General features: G+C 45.1%; 1 long non-coding RNA gene across 3 annotated transcripts; it reads left to right on the forward strand.

The window, feature by feature from the left end:
- Positions 1–357: 357 nt before the first annotated feature.
- LOC308479227 lies at positions 358–15,605 on the forward strand. 3 transcript variants are annotated; one of them, XR_013987561.1, is made up of 3 exons: positions 358–550; positions 14,610–14,644; positions 15,429–15,605. It is a non-coding gene; the product is annotated as an uncharacterized lncRNA (long non-coding RNA). The 3 variants fall into 3 exon arrangements; XR_013987562.1 differs by lacking the exon at positions 358–550 and adding an exon at positions 620–748; XR_013987563.1 differs by lacking the exon at positions 358–550 and adding an exon at positions 641–935.
- The last annotated feature ends 3,743 nt before the right edge of the window (positions 15,606–19,348 follow it).

A 19,348-nucleotide genomic window follows, 5' to 3' on the forward strand; every position in this document is an offset into this window, starting at 1 on the left:
TGGAAAGTCAAATCCAAACTTCCTAAGACAGTGATTAACTATAAATGTCATAGTAAATTCTCCCAAAATAGCATCCATTTACATACAATTTCACTTATTAGAAAGCTAGCTAGTAAATTAGTAAAAGGCAAATGGATCTTCAGGGTTGCTAAATTGAAGAAGAACCTGGAATCTGGCAAAGCAACTGGCGTCCTGAGAATATGATTTCTTCCTTTAATTTAAGCAGTATATTTTCAGTCTTTAAACTTCTGCAGAAAAGTTAGGAAGCACTTGAGCAGATCGGGGCTTTCATTCCTATCTCTTTCCCAAGGCTGTCATCTGACACAGTAGGACATTTAGCCCAGGTGTTCTGCAGCTGTTTTGAAATTCCGTCCACTGGTAACCTGGTAACCTGTGCCAGAATAACCGTGGTTGCAGTCTGATACCATAGTCATACATTTGGTTGTCGTTCAAGGAATTCAGGCCACAATGCCTACAGGGTGCCTATATGGGCGATAACTACACTGGAGGCCTCACGACACATGAAATTAAAGCAGTTCTAGTATCCGAGGTAACCAACCAAACTGGAACAGAACTCAGAGGTTCTGTACATCCTGACATCATGGGAGAAATCTGTTTGGAATCTTATGAATTGGTTCCCTGTATCTTAGCTGGGGTTTGTCCAAAACGATTTGCTGCTTGAAGTGAAGGGGAAGACCCTCTCCTATGTTCAGAAGCTGAGTAGTCTGGTAATTGACTCTTCGACAAGGTGACATCTTCTGCTACACCTGATGTTGGGTTAAGGCAGTCCAGAGTGGGATATGTGGCTCACAAACCTTTGTCCTCCACAACTCACTGCTGATACTCAAAATCTGTCATCTGAGGCAGTCACCTCATTCCACCTAATGGCAGGGCCAGCTCTGGTCTTAGCTAAGCTGCTGGGTTATGACAGCTAGGTGAGATGTTTAACAGAGTCCTGTTCATGGAGAAGCGGCTCACTTGATGGGATGGAGCCACATTGCTAGTTTCCCACAGTGGTATGGCTTCTGCTTACCATAGCTGTCAACATTTCCCTTTTTTAAAGGGAAATTCCCTTATTCCAAATAAGATTCCTCGAAGGAAAAGGGAAAAGTTGACAGCTATGCTGCTTACTGGGAGAAAGATGAGAAGGTGGGGAAGCTGGGACTGGGTACTGGCACTCTCTGATGCTCTCAATTATGCTACTACATAGCCACAATCTCTTCAGATTGGGCTATGAGCAACAAAGGAACAGTACTTTCATAGCAAAGGGATGCCAAAGAAGAAATGCAGAGTTGCAGCTCTGAATGGGTTTCTGGTGGGCGACAGAGTAGTTATTGCCATTAAAGTAGGCAGTCAACTTATTAGATGGCTGTCACACACGGATGCGGTGGGCATGGATGGGAAGCCTGTGGCTCTTCAGAAGTTCATTCATTCATTGATTTTATTTTTATGAGACTTTTCCATACACTCATGTTCAAAGCGACTTGCAACAAAGAAACTGGGGTGTGTTTCAAACAAACAAGAACAATTTCTTAATATCAGCAAAATAATAACAGAGTAACTATTTCATAATAACATAGCAAAAACAAAAATATAATAATGTACTAAAGAAACCTCCACATTTTGATACTATAAATATACGGTAACAAGATTGCCTCAATAGCATGCAGCACCCTATAACAAAGATAACAAGGGAGCTTCACAGTTTCACCTTAGTCCTAGAAACACCCATCCCAAGATGTGACTCATAGTCTCTTTCTTGCAGCAGCTTCTTATAAGACTTCCGAGGGCAAAAGGTGGAGCAGGTGGAAACACCCTTCCCATGAACTTGTTGGACTCCAACTCCCATCATCCCAAAACATGGGCTATACTGGCTAGGGCTGATGAGAGGTGGAATCCAGCAACATCTAGATGGCCACAGGCTCCCCATCATGGCTTTGGAGCACTTTAGGCTAGGAAAGCCCGGCTTTTGTGTAAGGTTGACAAAAACCACAATATTCACTGAATAATGTGAATGCAGGAATAACATGAATGAAGGGCCCATACTCACCTGGGCAGGGATCAGCACAGGGCTCAATAGGAATTCAGAGGAGCCCCCAGTGCACTGACAAGAGACCACACCATGCTATGGTTTCCTTTAATAACAATGTCATGCGCACCTCCTGTATTCCCGCCCGGCCCAAGTGCCCGTTCCATGTCAATCTGGCTCTCAACCCAGTCAGATTAAAGATAACTGGGGCCTCAGTTATCAATAAGCAGTCAATTTTTACCCATGCACTTACCTGTTGCCCAAGAAAGACTTCAATTGAAGAGCAACTAGTTCAGAGAAGTATTTTCCTCCCTCCTGCCTCCCCTGCCCCTGTTCAGCACATTGTAAAAATGAAGAGGAAATTGGTGGGAGTTAAAGACCAGCAGTGGGAGTTAAAGACCAGCACAGGTCACAGGTTCTGTTGTTGTTGTTTAGTCATGTCTGACTCTTCATGACCCCATGGACCAGAGCACGCCAGGCACTCCTGTCTTCCACTGCCTCCCACAGCTTGATCAAACTCATGTTGGTAGCTTCGAGAACACTGTCCAACAATCTCGTCCTCTGTCGTCCCCTTCTCCTTGTGCCCTCCATCTTTCCCAACATCAGGGTCTTTTCCAGGGAGTCTTCTCTTCTCCTGAGGTGGCCAAAGTATTGGAGCCTCAGCTTCAGGATTTCTCCTTCCAGTGAACACTCAGGGCTGATTTCCTTCAGAATGGATAGGTTTGATCTTCTTGCAGTCCATGGGACTCTCAAGAGTCTCCTCCAGCGCCATAATTCAAAAGCATCAATTCTTTGGCGATCAGCCTTCTTTATGATCCAGCTCTCACTTCCATACATCACTACTGGGAAAACCATAGCTTTAACTATATGGACCTTTGTCGGCAAGGTGATGTCTCTGCTTTTTAAGATGCTATCTAGGTTTGTAATTGCTTTTCTCCCAAGAAGCAGGCATCTTTTAATTTTGCGGCTGCTGTCACCATCTGCAGTGATCATGGAGCCCAAGAAGGTAAAATCTCTCACTGCCTCCAAAGAGGAAATAGCCTTGATATTTCACAAACTGTTAGCAAGGTCAAAGATACGCGCTCATGTGGTCATCCCCAAAACTAATAAATATATTTCATATCCAAGTTCTTTTTTTCCTTTCTTTCTTTTTAAAATGATTCCAGGCTCTGATTCCACCATCTTTCACACAGTCATTATAGGACTTGCTTCAAAGAAAAGGCAATGGGCAGAGCTGCAGTCTTGAAAAGAATCAGTCACAGAAAGGGTTGTTGTGAAGCACTCAAATTTGTCACAAAGTTCTTAATATTGAGGAGATGCTCACAAGTCATTAGCAACCTCTCTCTCTCTCTCTCTCTCTCTCTCTCTCTCTTTCTCTTTCTCTCTCTCGCTTTCACACATACATATTGTTTGAGATCAAATACATTTATTATTATTATTCCACTTTGATTTGGCATATCTCAAATATATTTTGGCTTGCTGTTTCCACAGCATCTGAGGCAGTGCAGCCTCAACCATCACTTTTCATTAGCAGTTGCCTTCATGGTATGTTTTAATTTTTGCATGTTCTATGGAAGTTATCAAAGGGTGAAATTCATTTAGCTGTATGAGTTTGTAGAAGATTTAGTTTACTAAAATGCCACAGAAGAAGGAAGGTATTTTGTTCCTCCATCTTTAAATGGGTCAGAAAGATCTTAGTACTTCATTCTTGAGCAGTATTTTTTTGGGGGGGGAGGAGCTAGGATATGCAAAGCAGGGCTTTCCAAAATAACTTGCATGAACACACAGGGGTGGGAAACCTTATGCCCAGGGGCCAAATATGGCCTTCAAGGCCTCACTATTTGACCCGCGGGACTCTCCCAATGCCACACACCCTCCTCAACCACATCTGTTCTCCCTGGGCCACACCATTCACCATTGCTGCTTCATACTTTCCTTGAGTTTTTTGGCCTGACTGGAATGTGTCCTTGAACTCTGTTAATCTATCTTGCTTATCTAGCTGGAGCATAGAGAAAAAGGGGTATGAAAACAGGTATACAAAATTGTTTACTGCACAATGGTAAATATTACATTTGTTACTTTTGTTTCTGGTCCTGCCCACTACTAGAAGATTACCGAGATGGGAATATAACCCCCAATCGGGGGGGGGGCAGGGGGAGAGTCTCCCACTCCTGATATAGCAAAACATGGTTCCTAACATATTCTGATATCAGAAAATTTACAGCATAAAAGCTCAGAACCACCTTTTTGAATTGTGCCCAGAAAATGGGTCTTATGTGCTCTGCACACAGCCTGCTCCATTACAGTTGTGTATTAGAAGAAGAAGAAGAAGAGTTTGGATTTGATATCCCACGTTATCAATACCTGAAGGAGTCTCAAAGCAGCTAACATCCTCCTTTCCCTTCCTCCCCCCACAACAAACACTCTGTGAGGTGAGTGGGGCTGAGAGACTTCAGAGAAGTGTGACTGGCCCAAGGTCACCCAGCAGCTGCATGTGGAGCAGAGACGCGAACCCAGTTCCCCAGATTACGAGACTACCGTTCTTAACTCTTAACCACTACACCACTATGGCATTACACCATAGAAGTTTCCATACAGTGTTCAAAGGCAGCACCATACAGAGTGCATTGTGGAAGCCCAACCTTGACGTGACCAAGGCATATGCTGATGGCAGCAGCCAGAGCTACTGAAACCCAATTTCTTTAAAAAAGAAAAGAAAACTGTTCTTCACAGGAGCAGAGCTCTGATAATTGTTCATAATTATTGCACGGTTCTTCATAAGAAGGATAAGCTAATTAATGTGGCCCTGGATTTCTTGGGGGAAAGGATGGTGCGGTGAGAAATGTATCTGGCTGGTCAGAACCATTTGTGTCTCAAGGCCCCAAGACCCACCCCCAAAATAAATACACACGGACACTTATATTAGTTTAAGTTTTGGGGCAAATTTTGGCCACAGCTTTATTGAAATACAATCACGTAAGCAATATTGGCTTAGGCATTGACTTCCCACTATAACTGACTCCACCTCTCTGGGTGGCAGTCCAATGGGGTAAACCAAACGAGGGAGCTAGGTCGATGAGGGTACCAACCTAAGGTCACCCTGGGGGTTCCTGTGGTCCTGGCATGGACCTAGCCCCTCAAGTGGACTTCAGACAAGATCCAGGACTCCCAGATTCCTTTAATGGAATACCCAGCTCCTGGAGGGGCAGGTGATGGCCGCACCTCCCCTCCCCCACAATCCAACTGAGCCAATGCCTAACCACCACCTTACAAGTTGAGACAATTTGCTTTTTTTTTTAATAATGATATTTATTAAAGTTTCACAAAAATACATGAAAATACAAAACAAAGAAAAAAGTATAAAGTTTTAAAATACAGCAAAAAAGTAGAAGATAAAAAAAAACGTACAAAATAAAACAGTTAAAAACACAATAATGTTCCATAACCTATCTTCCTTACTCTTATTTCCCCGGACCTCCTCATACCTCCCTTCTTTGTATTCCAATTCAATTTGTTGGTTCAGCAAATCCTTACCATTAATCTTTTACCCAATTGTTAACCTTTTTTTTTTCTTCCATGTCTCTTAAAGCATTACAGCTAAAAACCTCTTAGTTTCTATCCAACATCCTTCTAAAGTTCCTTAATTTTGCAATATTTCTGTAAATAGTCCTTAAATTTCTTCCAGTCTTCTTTCACCGACTCTTCTCCCTGGTCTCGGATTCTGCCAGTCATTTCCGCCAATTCCATGTAGTCAATCACCTTCATCTGCCATTCTTCCAAAGTGGGTAGATCTTGTGTCTTCCAATACTTTGCGATAAGTATTCTTGCTGCTGTTGTAGCATACATGAAAAAGGTTCTGTCCTTCTTTGGCACCAGTTGGCCAACAATGCCCAAGAGAAGGGCCTCTGGTTTCTTCAGAAAGGTATATTTAAATACCTTTTTCAGTTCATTATATATCATTTCCCAGAAAGCCTTAATCTTTGGGCACGTCCACCAAAGGTGAAAGAATGTACTTTCAGTTTCTTTACATTTCCAACATTTATTATCGGGCAAATGATAAATTTTTGCAAGCTTGACTGGGGTCATGTACCACCTGTATATCATTTTCATAATATTCTCTCTTAAGGCATTACATGCCGTAAACTTCATACCTGTGGTCCATAACTGTTCCCAGTCAGCGAACATAATATTATGTCCAACATCTTGTGCCCATTTAATCATAGCAGATTTCACCGTTTCATCCTGAGTATTCCATTTCAACAGCAAGTTATACATTCTTGACAAATTTTTAGTTTTGGGTTCTAACAATTCTGTTTCTAATTTTGACTTTTCCACTTGGAAGCCTATTTTCTTATCCAAATTATATGCCTCCATTATCTGATAGTAGTGGAGCCAATCTCTCACTTTATTTTTTAATTTTTCAAAACTCTGCAATCTCAATTTATCTCCTTCTTGCTCCAAAATTTCCCAATATGTCGGCCATTTGGCCTCCATATTGATAAAAATCACTAATCTTGAGTCATCAATTTCCAAAGTTTTTTGATAGTGCAAATTCAGAATTTTATCTCTCTCTTCTTTTGTTCGAAAGGTAATCAAACAGTCTCTCACCTTGCCCTTACCTTGTCTTCTTCCGAGCCTAAATGCATTCACTATCTTAAATTCTTCCTTCCCCGGGTCCAATTGCCAAAAATCTGTAAATTCCTGTGTAAGAAAGTCAGCCAAATTATCTTTCTCCCGCTCTGGAACAGCCCTAATTCTCAGATTTCTCTGTCTATCTTTTAATTCGATCATAGAAAATGTCACATCATGGTCCTCCAATTTCTTGTATACAGGTGGAATTTTCTCTTGAGTAGCAATTGCAATATCTTTTGCTTCCTGTGCAGTCTGTCGAATCAAGGCAGATTCCTGTAGTAATTTTTCGATAGTCTCTGTATTGGCATTCACCTTCTGTCCCAAGGTATTAATACTTGCAGTATTTAAATCAATTTTATTTGATGCATCCATGTCAGGGAACTGCCATCGGAAGGAAGGGAAGTGAAAGGGCTCACACAGGTTGGGAGAGACTCAGCAGCTGAAGAGGGAACCAGTAGGGGGAGAGGAGCTGAGCTGAGGGAAAGGGAGCTGGAGGGATGGCTCAGAGACACTTCCAGCGAAAACAGTGGGGAGGTTTCAGGACCTCCTGTAGGGACACCCACTCCTCGCCGGAAACTGTCACGCAGAGAGTCCAGAAGACGTGTTTCCGTTAAGGAGCTTTTATGTTGGAAGCGATTCCGAAAGCAACCACTGTCGGAATCTGCCAGCGACTGACGGAGCCATGTTTAAGGGGCTCCGTTACAGACAGAGGTTTGCAAACTTGACCAAACTCTGAGGGACTAGGATTTTACACACAAGCAGCTCATCGTCCCATCACAGCATTCCGACAGTCTTCGTGAGCAGCTTGTGCAGGAGAAGGCATCATGAGCAACCCAGCCGGAACCGGAGAAGCAGGAGCTGGAGCGGGTCCAAGCCTGGAAGAAAGGTACCGGGTGTTGGAGGTCCAGCTAGCGCTGCAGACGGCGAGGCTTGAGGAGAGGAGGGCTCAGGATGCAGACAAAAAGGGGAAAGACACCCAGCTCGTCAGAAAGGTACCAGGATTGGTGCAGAAGTTTGGGGGGGAGCCCAAAGACTATCATGGCTTTCGGACAGAGATGCAATATGCCCTCAATCTGCAGTTTGATGAATTCCCTGACGAGGAATCACGAGTGGCTTTCGTGATTGGGCATCTTGAAAAGGGGGCGAGAGACTGGGTTAGACCCCTGATGGCAGCGAATAGTGACGTCCTAAAGGACACGATGAAGTTCTTTCGCGCCATGGATCTGATGTTTTCCAGCGATATTGAACAGGGAGTGGTCCGCAGACAGTTAATGGCTTGCAAACAGGGGAGCCGATCTGTCCGTGAGTACTGGACTGAGTTCACCATGTTGATCCATAAATTGGGGTGGGATCTATCGGCGGAACCCATTCAAATGCTCTTTGAAGAAGGGCTTTCTTCGGCTGTGAAAGACGAACTTTCCCGGGCGCCCAGGGCGGAGTCTATGGACCAGCTGACCAAATCAGCGCTGACCATAGGAGCGCGCCAGGAGGCGAGAGCATTGGAGAGGCGGGAAGGGAAGGGGGAACGTTGGAAGGAGTTCCGCATTCCAGACATTCCAGAGCCAACTTTCCCGCCGGCAGAGCCGATGGAAATCGGAACAGCGCGCGCGCGCGCAGTTTCAAAGCCCAGTGAGGGGGGAAAGAAGGAGGGAAAAGGCGCCCGGAAATGCTATCTCTGCCAACAGCCAGGTCACTTTGCCAGAGTCTGCCCCCAGAGGAAGGAATGGCAAGGGATGGTAGGAGCTGTGGAGGGAAGAGAGGAAGAAATACCGAAGCAAGTAAAAGCCAACGCCTGGCTGCCACCGTCGGGGCACAGCAGCCAGGCCAAAGAGCAGTGAAAGTGCCCACGCCAGAACCTCCTAAACCCGCCCTAGTGATAGAAGTGGCGCTAGAGCTGCCAAACGGACACCCTCTAAAGATAAAGGCGCTGTTGGACTCAGGCAGCTCCTGCAATTTCATGAGCAAAGAGTTTGCAGCTGAACACCAGATACAGACGATCCCTTTAAGCAACCCCCTGCAGGTGACCACGATCGATGGCAGGGAGCTGTTGGGAGGAGAAGTCAGCTTGCAGACCGTCCCAATGATAATGAAGGTGGCAAGGCACACCGAACTGATAGCGTTTAATGTGGCCACCTTGGGAGGAGCTCCCATTATATTGGGGATGAGCTGGCTAGCGTTACATGATCCGCTGGTGGGCTGGCATCAGAGAGTGGTTTCTTTTGGTTCAGCACATTGCTTAGAACACTGCAAAGAGGGAAAGGGTTTGGCAGGGGCCCAAGCCACCCTAGCAGGGACTGAAGTAACGGAGAACGTGAAGGTACCACGACAATACGCAGATCTCCGCGACGTCTTCAGCGAAAGGGAAGCTGACCAACTACCCCCGCATAGACCCTTTGACTGTCAAATCAATTTACTCCCTGGGGCACAGCTCCCTGTAGGCAAGCTGTACGCCATGTCAGACAGAGAGATGCAGGAGCTAAGAGAGTTCATTGACAAGAACCTGAAGAGAGGGTTCATCAGAGAGTCCAGGGCGGTGGGGGGCAGCCCAGTGTTTTTTGTGGATAAAAAAAACACGAACAAGCCGAGGCTTGTGTGTGACTTCAGGGCCTTAAATGCAGTGTCAGAACCAGTGGCTTTCCCTATGCCCAGGATTGACGACATTTTGACAAGGGTCAGGAAGGGAAAGATTTTTACTAAACTGGACCTAAGGGGGGCGTACAACCTGATACGAATAAGGAAGGGGGATGAATGGAAAACCACCATGTTCACCCCTTTGGGGGCATTTGAATATTTAGTTATGCCCTTCGGCCTACAAGGAGGCTCCGCGTGCTTTCAATCGTTTATGAACCACGTCCTGGGGCCTTTGCTTTACAAGAATTGTGTGGCCTTCTTAGACGACGTGTTGGTGTATTCTGAGAATGAGGAGCAGCATGTGAGAGACGTCAGAGAAGTGTTGAGCAGGCTGCAAGCCAACCAGCTGTGGGTGAAACTGGAGAAGTGTCAGTTTCATACCAAGGAGGTGGAATTCCTGGGGTATCGCCTGTCAGACAAGGGATTGGCCATGGATCCCGGCAAGGTCCAGGCGGTGCTGGAATGGAAAACACCCAAAACAAGGAAGGATGTGCAGAGGTTCCTAGGATTTGGGAACTTCTATCGTAAGTTCATCCGAAACTTTGCCCACCTGACGGCGCCCATTACGGACTGTCTCAGCAGTAAGAAGAAGTTCGTTTGGACTGAGGAGGCGGAGCGAGCATTTGAGGAACTAAAAAGGGCCTTCGCCTCGGAACAACAACTCCTGCATGTGGATTTACAAAAACCGATGAGAGTGGAAACTGACGCATCAGACAGAGCTATTGGGGCGGTGCTTCTGCAGCCAGGGAAGGAGGAGTCAGAGTGGAGACCGTGTGCCTTTTTTTCGCGAAAGCTGAACAAATCCGAGAGGAACTACACGGTGTATGACCGAGAACTACTAGCCATTCATGAGGCGTTCCGGAGATGGAGGCACCTGCTAATTGGCGCACAACATAAGGTGCAAGTGTGCACTGACCACAAGAACCTAGAGTATTGGAGGACGGCACGAGTGCTCAACCAACGGCAAGTGAGATGGGCCCAGGAGTTCTCCAAATTTAACTTTGAGATTTGTTACGTGCCAGGCCCAGAGAACATTAGGGCGGACGCTCTCTCACGCAAACCTGAATATTTGGAGGGGGAGGGAGCACCAGAAGAGAGACATGTCATTCCAGAGGACCGCTGGGTGTGTGGGGCGGCATTGGTGGGACAAAGAGAACTGGTAGAGGAAACAGAGAATGATGAATACGCCCAGAATAAGCTCAGAGGTCTTAGGGGTGAGGGAGAGGAACCAGGGGGTTTCGAGGAAAGAAATGGAGCTTTGTATTACAAAGGGGCACTGTATATCCCTGAAGGAGACTTAAGGGGGAGGGTACTCAAGCAGTTGCACGACAGCCCCACGGCGGGGCATTTTGGACAACACAAAACCATGTGGTTGGTCACCAGGGAATTTTGGTGGCCTAAGGTGAGGGAAGATGTACGGGAGTATGTAAGAGGGTGTGAGCAATGCCAGCGAGCCAAAGGGGAGAGGCGGGCACCGGCGGGGCTATTAGAACCCTTACCAACCCCAGAACGACCTTGGGAGGCAGTGTCGATAGATTTTATGACTGATCTGCCGAAGTCCAAGGGGAAAACAGCCATCATGGTGGTGGTAGACCTACTAACAAAGATGTGCCACTTTGTAGCCTGCTCGCATGCAGTCACGGCGGAAGAGACAGCGAAGTTATTTGTAGAACACATTTTTAGGTTGCACGGGGTGCCATTGAGGGTGGTCTCAGACCGAGGAAAACAATTTACTTCCAGGTTCTGGAGGAAGCTCATGAGCTTACTGCAGGTGGAGGTCAACTTTTCGACTGCCCGGCACCCTGAAACCAACGGGCAGGCGGAAAGAGCAAACGGGGTCCTCCAGCAATACCTGAGGTGTTATGTCAATGACAGAGAGAATGACTGGGTAGAAAAGTTGGCGCTGGCGGAATTTGCCTACAACAATGCCGAGAATGTGTCCACAGGGATGAGCCCCTTCTTGGCTAATTATGGGTGTCATCCCAGGGCTTTCCCAGGGGGAGAAGGGGAGAGATGGGGTGTCCCGGCAGCCGAGCATTTTGTAGAAGAAATGGAAGCAATCCATCGTCAGCTCCAACTCAACTTAGAAAGGGCGAAGGAAGAATACAAGAGGCAGGCAGACAAGAACCGAAGGGAAGGTGAAACCATAAGGGTGGGAGATAGGGTGTGGCTGTCAACCCAAGGGTTGCCGTTCAAAGGAGGTTGTAAGAAATTAAGACCCAGGAGATTGGGTCCCTTTGAGGTCATTCAACAGGTCAACCCAGTGGCTTTCAGGCTCCGGTTACCCAACCACATGAAACTGCACCCAGTATTTCACAGGTCGTTACTGTCACCGTATGAGGGGGGACGAGAAGGGATGGCCACTCGGGGACCGGTCATAGAAGAAAGGGAATGCAGCAGCCATGTGGCAGAAATCCTCGACGCCAGATGGAAGGGGGATCAGGTGGAGTATTTGGTAGCGTGGGAAGGAGAACCGGAGTCAGAAAACACTTGGGTAATGGCAGAAGATATCAATGACGAGGTATTGATAGAAACGTTCCATCAAAGGTTCCCAAGGAAACCTCAGCCTGTGGAGAGGTTCCGGAGGGAATACTTTGGGACCACCGATGAGGAGGAGGAGTTGGAAGGATTCTCGGAATCGGAAGGGGAAGGGGAGATGGACTCTGAGGAGGAGGAGTACTTCGAGACCAGGAACCGCAACAGGTGGAGAGAAGTGTTCGGGACATCGGAAGATGAAGGAAGTTCATTCCGGGGTTTTGCCTCCTCACCGCCCGTAGAGGAGGGGGCGAGAGGGGATGAAGGGGGCCCTGGAGGGGAGGTGGATGTCAGGGAACTGCCATCGGAAGGAAGGGAAGTGAAAGGGCTCACACAGGTTGGGAGAGACTCAGCAGCTGAAGAGGGAACCAGTAGGGGGAGAGGAGCTGAGCTGAGGGAAAGGGAGCTGGAGGGATGGCTCAGAGACACTTCCAGCGAAAACAGTGGGGAGGTTTCAGGACCTCCTGTAGGGACACCCACTCCTCGCCGGAAACTGTCACGCAGAGAGTCCAGAAGACGTGTTTCCGTTAAGGAGCTTTTATGTTGGAAGCGATTCCGAAAGCAACCACTGTCGGAATCTGCCAGCGACTGACGGAGCCATGTTTAAGGGGCTCCGTTACAGACAGAGGTTTGCAAACTTGACCAAACTCTGAGGGACTAGGATTTTACACACAAGCAGCTCATCGTCCCATCACAATCCACAACTTGTCTATTTGTCTCAACTACTTGTCTATTTGTTTCAGCTACTTGTCTATTTGTCTCAGTTACCTGTTTACTTAGGCTTTCCAAAGATTCATTAATTTTTGCCAGTGCCTGTGCCAAAACTTCTTCTGACGTCATAACTTTTGATTTAGGCTGTGGGAGTGGGGCCCCTGATGCTCCAGATGCTCCAGATGTTGAGCCCCTTCGAGGCAATGCAGTGTCTATCCGATAATGTCTGCCAGACCTAGTAGTTTTTTCCTGCGGTTCCAATTTCCCCTTATCATCTGCCATAACAGTCTCATAGACATTCAAGGTCACTCCCACAGTCAGCCAATTGTTTTGACATAGAATGGAATTTTCCTCTTTGTAACTGTTGTTGTAACAATGTCCAACCTCCTCTAGGGGGACACAGTAACCGTCAGAATTTGTAATTTTTTAGAAACAAAAATAGTCTTTATAAATCCCCCAATTTACTTTAAAAGTCCACAGTCTCAATACACTTAAACAGTTGCTTTCAAGCCAAAAGAGGTTCAGAAACACTGTATCACTTTTGCAGAGTTGGCTGTCAGAAATAAACTTTCACTATGGACCTCTATCTTAAGGCAGTCCGTTCCGAATCTTAAATTGTAAATTTTTCCTTCCTCTCCCCTTCTTTACTGCAGGGAAATTCAGCTCAGTCTTTTCCCCCCTCCTCTCCTGCAATCCGGAGGGGGAATCACTTTCAAGATGTTAGAATTTAGGTCTTTTCCAAGTGACTTTCCAAGTTTCTGCTTTGAAGTCTCTTTGCTTTGATCTATTTACAATTCAGAGAAGGTAGACTTCCTGGTTGTACCTTCCCCGCTCCGTGCCAAATTAACTTTTTTCCCCCCTTTAAATCCAATTTACTCCTACTCACGGGTAGTTGTTTTCAGTGCCGATTATCCCAGGAAAAAGGCAGCGCTCTCCGGTAACAGCTTCGCGGCTTCGCTCCACGGAAGAAGCAATTTGCTCACAGCACCACGCCACCCCCGCTCCACTCCGGAGCCCGTTGCCGAGCTCCTTTAGCAATTGGGGGGGCGCAAACGGTGCCCGCTGAGTCCCACGGTCACAGGCTTCACCCGCCTGTGATTTATTTGGGGGTCCCCGCTGCGCCGTAGCGACAGGACCCAAATTCCGTAAAGCCAGTTCTCTCCAAATTAGAGAGAAGCAGCCATTACCGATGGCGCCACCTCCGGAAGTCACAAGTTGAGACAATTTGCTAAGGGGTAGGTGAAAACCAAATGGCTAAGGTCAATCTGCCAAATGGAAAAATTCCTACCCAGCCCCTGTTCCAAAACAGGCAACCCAAACAAAAGCAAGGCCAAGCGACTCTACCTAAACTAGGGAGGGTGGGCGGGTGTTCAGCCGTGTGAAGCAAGTGCCCCTGCTTGCATCACGCTGCCATTTTTAAAGCCCCTGGGATCACGCCACCCACTGGCTATTGGCTAAAATTGCCTGGCGTGATCCCAGGGAAATGGCCAGGACTTCTTGCTCCTCCCCCCCCCCATTTTAACCCTGTCAGGTGAGTTCTTGGGTCCCGCGCACAACCAGGACCCTCTGTTATGAGGATCCCATTTTGCAGAAACGCAGTTAGTACTCTGGTGGTATAGTTTCAAGATGGCGTTTAATTAGTGCTGTGTGAAAGGCTTATGAGACACACTAGAATAACAAATGGAAAGATGATGGAAAAAGGAACCCATATTTGTAGATACAGTGGTACCTCTACTTACGTGCACCTCTGGTTACGTATCCTTCGGGATACACTCGCGGCAAACCCGGAAGTATTTTTCCAGGTTTCGTCATGCATGCATGCACAGAAGCGTTCTACCGTGCCGCGCACATGCACAGAAGCACTCTAGTGCACTGCGTGCATGTGCAAAACAGGCACCTCTGGTTGTGAAAACCTCGGGATCCGACTGGAACAGATCCTGTCCGCAACCGGAGGTACCACTGTACTGGATATATTACTGATGGACAAAGCTGTTAAAAGTCACGTAGATGTTATTACAGAACTCCCCAGGATACAAATGCAAACCTACACAATTTTTTATTCTTCTTACAGGATCTGAAAAGGAGTAGATTCTATAATAATTCAAGGTAAACTTCATTCCCTCTCTCCCCCCCCCCCCCCATCCACCAAATGACACATATAGAAACTTTCTAGGGTGGTGTTGTTGGTAGGGTATTTTTTTTGTTTTTAAGGAATTCAATGATATTGGAGGAAATGGATTTTTCTTCCTGACCATATCACCATCTAATAATGCCTAAAGAATAAGATAGTGGGTGGGAAATGAACAGTGAAGGACCCTGGATTTCATTTACTGTCACAGAAATGTTGCCTGGCTGAGGCCTAAAATTAATCTACTTTGTCCCTGACAAATCCAGTAAAACTACAGTAGGGCAGATGCTTTCGTATTTGTTTTTTAAAAAATGCATACATATTCAATACCAGATGCAATAAAGTATTAGAAACAATCAGCATGAAGAAGGTTCAACACATACAGATATCTTTGAAACTCAGTTAATCAAGATGTCAAAGTAACTAAAGCAGTTTTACAGATTTTTATTGAAAATAAATCACTTTATCATATATTGCAATGTATATTATTGTTTCCTCATCCAGTCTGACTATGCAGCCACTTGCACTTTTTTCTCTCCAAAGAGTATCTCCTGCCCTCTTTAGTCCACTTTTTATAACTACATTTACTAAAGAAATTGTCGTGCAAACATAACTTTCAGTCTGACTTTTACTTTTGTTCAGGGGAGAGAGAGAGAGAGAGTTATTAGCTCTTTCTGATGGGAACATTGGGCAGGAAATGCTATAATGGTTGCAGCATTGTATGTTTCTCTGTGTGCAGCTACTTGTTGGTTACCTTTACAGTGAAGCAGGAAATCCTGAGATGACACTGAAGCCAAAAAGATTTGACTTCTCAGCTTTTAGAAAGAAGCTTCTGGATACGAAGATGTCCGGCATCCTAAAACTGCATATGCAAAAGTCAAAATTAGAAAATTAGCAGATAATATTCTTTTTTGTTTTAATAAAGGCTTATACACCTGATAGCGAAATTGTCCTGAGAGGGCTTTTTAGTTCACCATAGTGGCCTGGTTTCCTTGACATGGTAAACCAAATCATAGTTTACCAGTGTGCCTCAAATATTCAGGTTTCTGGAGCTCACATCTACTTTGCTCTGGGTCTTTGTTACTCCTGTGCCACACTAAGTTAAGCCACAGCTTGTGGTTAACAAGGAAAAAATGGAACCAGGTTCAGATGACATGCTAAGCCAAATCTTGACATGGCTCAGGGTGGTGCAGGTGTGGAAAAGTCCAAGGAAAAGCAAAATGGCTGTCAGCTCCTCTCTGGGAGTCTGCACATTAACACCTGCATGGTAAGCCATAGTTTGCCTTACCATGTTGTGTGAACCACCTAGTGCTTCCATTTAAAATGGCCCGCAGATGCACAGGCAACAGACTGGCTGGCTGGTTCAAACCAGTATGCTAAATTCAGTACCCGCCCAAAAAAAAACAGCACTCAGTTCATTAGTATATTATTTTGTCATTTGTTAAAACTGACACCAAGTGACTTACAAAGTGAAACAAGCATTAAACCCAAGTACAAAAATCAGAATAAAATGAATATTTAACCCCACCCCACTCATAAAATATAGGGATGTGGGTGGCGCGGTGGTCTAAACCACTGAGCCTCTTGGGCTTGCCAATCGGAAGGTCAGCAGTTTGAATCCGTGCAATAGTGGTGAGCTCCTGTTGCTCTGTCCCAGCTTCTGCCAACCTAGCAGATCGAAGGCACACCAGTGCAAGTAGATAAATAGGTACCACTGCAGTGGAAAGGTAAACAGCGTTTCCGTGCACTCTGGCTTCCATCACAGTGTTCCATTGCGCCGGAAGCAGTTTAGTCATGCTGGCCACATGACCCGGAAAGCTGTCTGCAGACAGCTAATGCATCTCTCACCCCACTAAAACACAAGCAAGAAAGAGGTCACAAGCCTTGAGGAAAAGAATAATTTGCCTGGGGCCTAAAAAATGGTAAAGATAGGTCAGGTACAACTGGGTGGAAAGAGCATTCCACAGTTGTGGAGCCACCACTAAAAAAGGCCTGTTGTGCTGATGTGGCACATTGAGAACAGCCTCAGATGGCAAACACAACCTCTGGTTCAGTATGCCAGAAGAAAGTGCTGAAAGGCTTCTTTATATATTATGTGTGTCTTCACTCACAATAATCATAATTAATGCCTTTGTTCTGTCTCACCTATTCTTGAACCGAGCTGAACAAATTTACTGTTGATCTGATCTGTTACAAAGTTGGAGAATCCCCGTCTTTGCATTTTTTAAAACCTCTGAAATAGCAGCTAAGTTGCTTCAACGGGCTGAATTGCTCCTTGCAGGAGGATTCTGAATGAGTCAGTCACTATTTTCCCCTTGGGAGTTTCTATTGCAGCCTTCAGCCCCCGCCCCGCATATGAGCTGTGGCTTAAAAGCCACACTCAGACCTTTAATTAATAACTGGAAAGTGCTTTGAAGATGAAAACAACTATACAATATACATGTTAAGTGGCATTACTCTTTTTGCATGGGGACTCAACAGGCTTTAATTAATGAGCTACTTGTATCACATAAGAAACAAAGTTGAACAATTGCAGGTTAGAGCTACATTGGGCAAACAACCCAGCTCTTCTTTCTAAGGGGTTATAACACCTGCACCCCCCTAAAATAGAGAAAGTAAAGCAACATTGTACAATGAACTGAGCCAATTTGGAGAGGGAATGTTCAAGGATTTGAACGGCAACCAGTGTGGTGCAGCTACTTCAGTGGCAGGTAAGTGCAAATCCAGCAAGTTGCATTAGGGATACCACTTGTATGTAAAATATATTGAAATAATGTACGACTCTTCTACAGAACTTAACTGCATCTTGTGCAAAGAACTTGGTCAAAGTCAGTATTTTTAGTTTTTCCCTAATTGGCTGAGCTTTGCCTTCCAGATGTAATTATACTTTTAACTCTCCTGTACTTTAAGTGAAGGCTGCAGATCAGCTTATATTTTTACCCAAACAAGATCCTTGTTATAGCCTAAAATCAAAGAAATTACCACCCCCCTTAATGTTTTGCTAAGGGACTGAATTATTTAAAAAAAAAAAAATAGGGACTTGGTTATAAAATAAAGCATAAATCAAAATCTACAGTTTGCAGATTCTTGGGACCTCCTATATTCTGCATCTTGGAAATGAGACACGCATACTGTGCTTCAATATATAGATCAGAGGCATCTCTTTTCAACTTGTGGCCTAGATTGATTTTCTTTTTGTTTAAGAAAGGGTTAAGTTGAAGAAGCAGGGGGGAAAGAAAGAAATTAACTAAAGTAAGGCCCTCGTGATACAATGACACTTGCTCTATGCTCTTACAGAGAAAAACAGGATGATAAAACACCACAAAGAGGAGTGTTATGAATTTTATTAATGACTAGAAGACAGTGTGCAAAACATCAAAGGTCTGTGGAAAAGATTAATGACCCCGTGTGAGACTGTTTAATTACCTCCAGCTAATTAGATTCTTGACCAAATTTTTAATATCTGCATTCCTTCTAAAGCCTAATTGAGATTCCACATTATTTATCAATCTTTCAAAAAGCCCTTAGTGTGCTGGTTTTTTCAAGGTTCCCCCTCCCCCTCCCTTTTGCACTTTGACTCCATTTATGGTCAATTATTAAATAAATAGCAAAGTAACTGTTCGCCACAAATTGTATATGTGGAACACTTTATGCCTGTTTATTTTGACTGGGAGACTACCATTGGCAGCGATTCTGCTACATAATGAAGCGCTCTAATAAATTGACTTTGCCCACTGTAAACACGGGTGGTGGTATTTTGGTTATTCTCACTGTGCTTGAGAACTCTCTCTCTCTCTCTCTCTCTCTCTCTCTCTGTGTGTGTGTGTGTGTATGGTAAAGTAGCATACTGTACGTTAATCCTTGTTTCCGTTTACCTTGGTCCCATCTCAGAGACAGAAAGGGAATGTTTATCATGCAAACTGGAGAAGTCTGCCCGGGCCACTTCATTACAGTCGCTCTATTTCATTTACGATTGCTTCGGCACTGCTCCCAACAGAATGGTCTTTGTATAACGTAATTAATATTAGAAGGCAAGGAACGTAACTATTATTTACAGCCTCAACCAGTGTGATGGACCAAGCCGGAGTTCCTCTGTACCAGTAAGTAGGGGGCGGTGAGATTGGAATGTCCTATCCAGTGTCGGGGGGTGGGGATCAAGCTTGTAATGAGCATAAATGGTTCCCTGGAGAGAGATGTAGCAGAACTTTACCCTATCAGAACATGAAATCTTGTTTACATAATGGGACTGAATTTGAAATAGCATACAGCTGGAAAGAACGCAACGCAATTCACCAAGCCGATCTCCAGTGAAAGTCGTTCTTAAATGAGTAGGACTTGCACTGTGGCAGCATCTAAGGACAGCATCCATCACTTCTCCCGAATCATATGTTCTACTGGGATTTAAGAAAGCTGCTCAAATGCTATGCCTTGCATAAATTTTTAAAAAATGCTTTTCAAGAAATGATGCACTTGAAGGACAACTGGACTATACGAGGTTAATATAGCCAGCCAAGAATTTTCATTTAAAGAAAACATTCAGAGAGGGGAAAGGCAACAATTAAAATTGTTTTAATTGCAACAGTTAAAAAGTTTTATCTTTAATTCATTTCAGTTGATGATTGTCAGGCTTCAAAATGTTTTTATTCTCACTGCTTTTGACAGACAGGAACTTTTATTTATTT

This window comes from Podarcis pityusensis, assembly GCF_964106645.2.
Source record: "Podarcis pityusensis genome assembly, chromosome: 1".
Classification (NCBI taxonomy): domain Eukaryota; kingdom Metazoa; phylum Chordata; class Lepidosauria; order Squamata; family Lacertidae; genus Podarcis; species Podarcis pityusensis.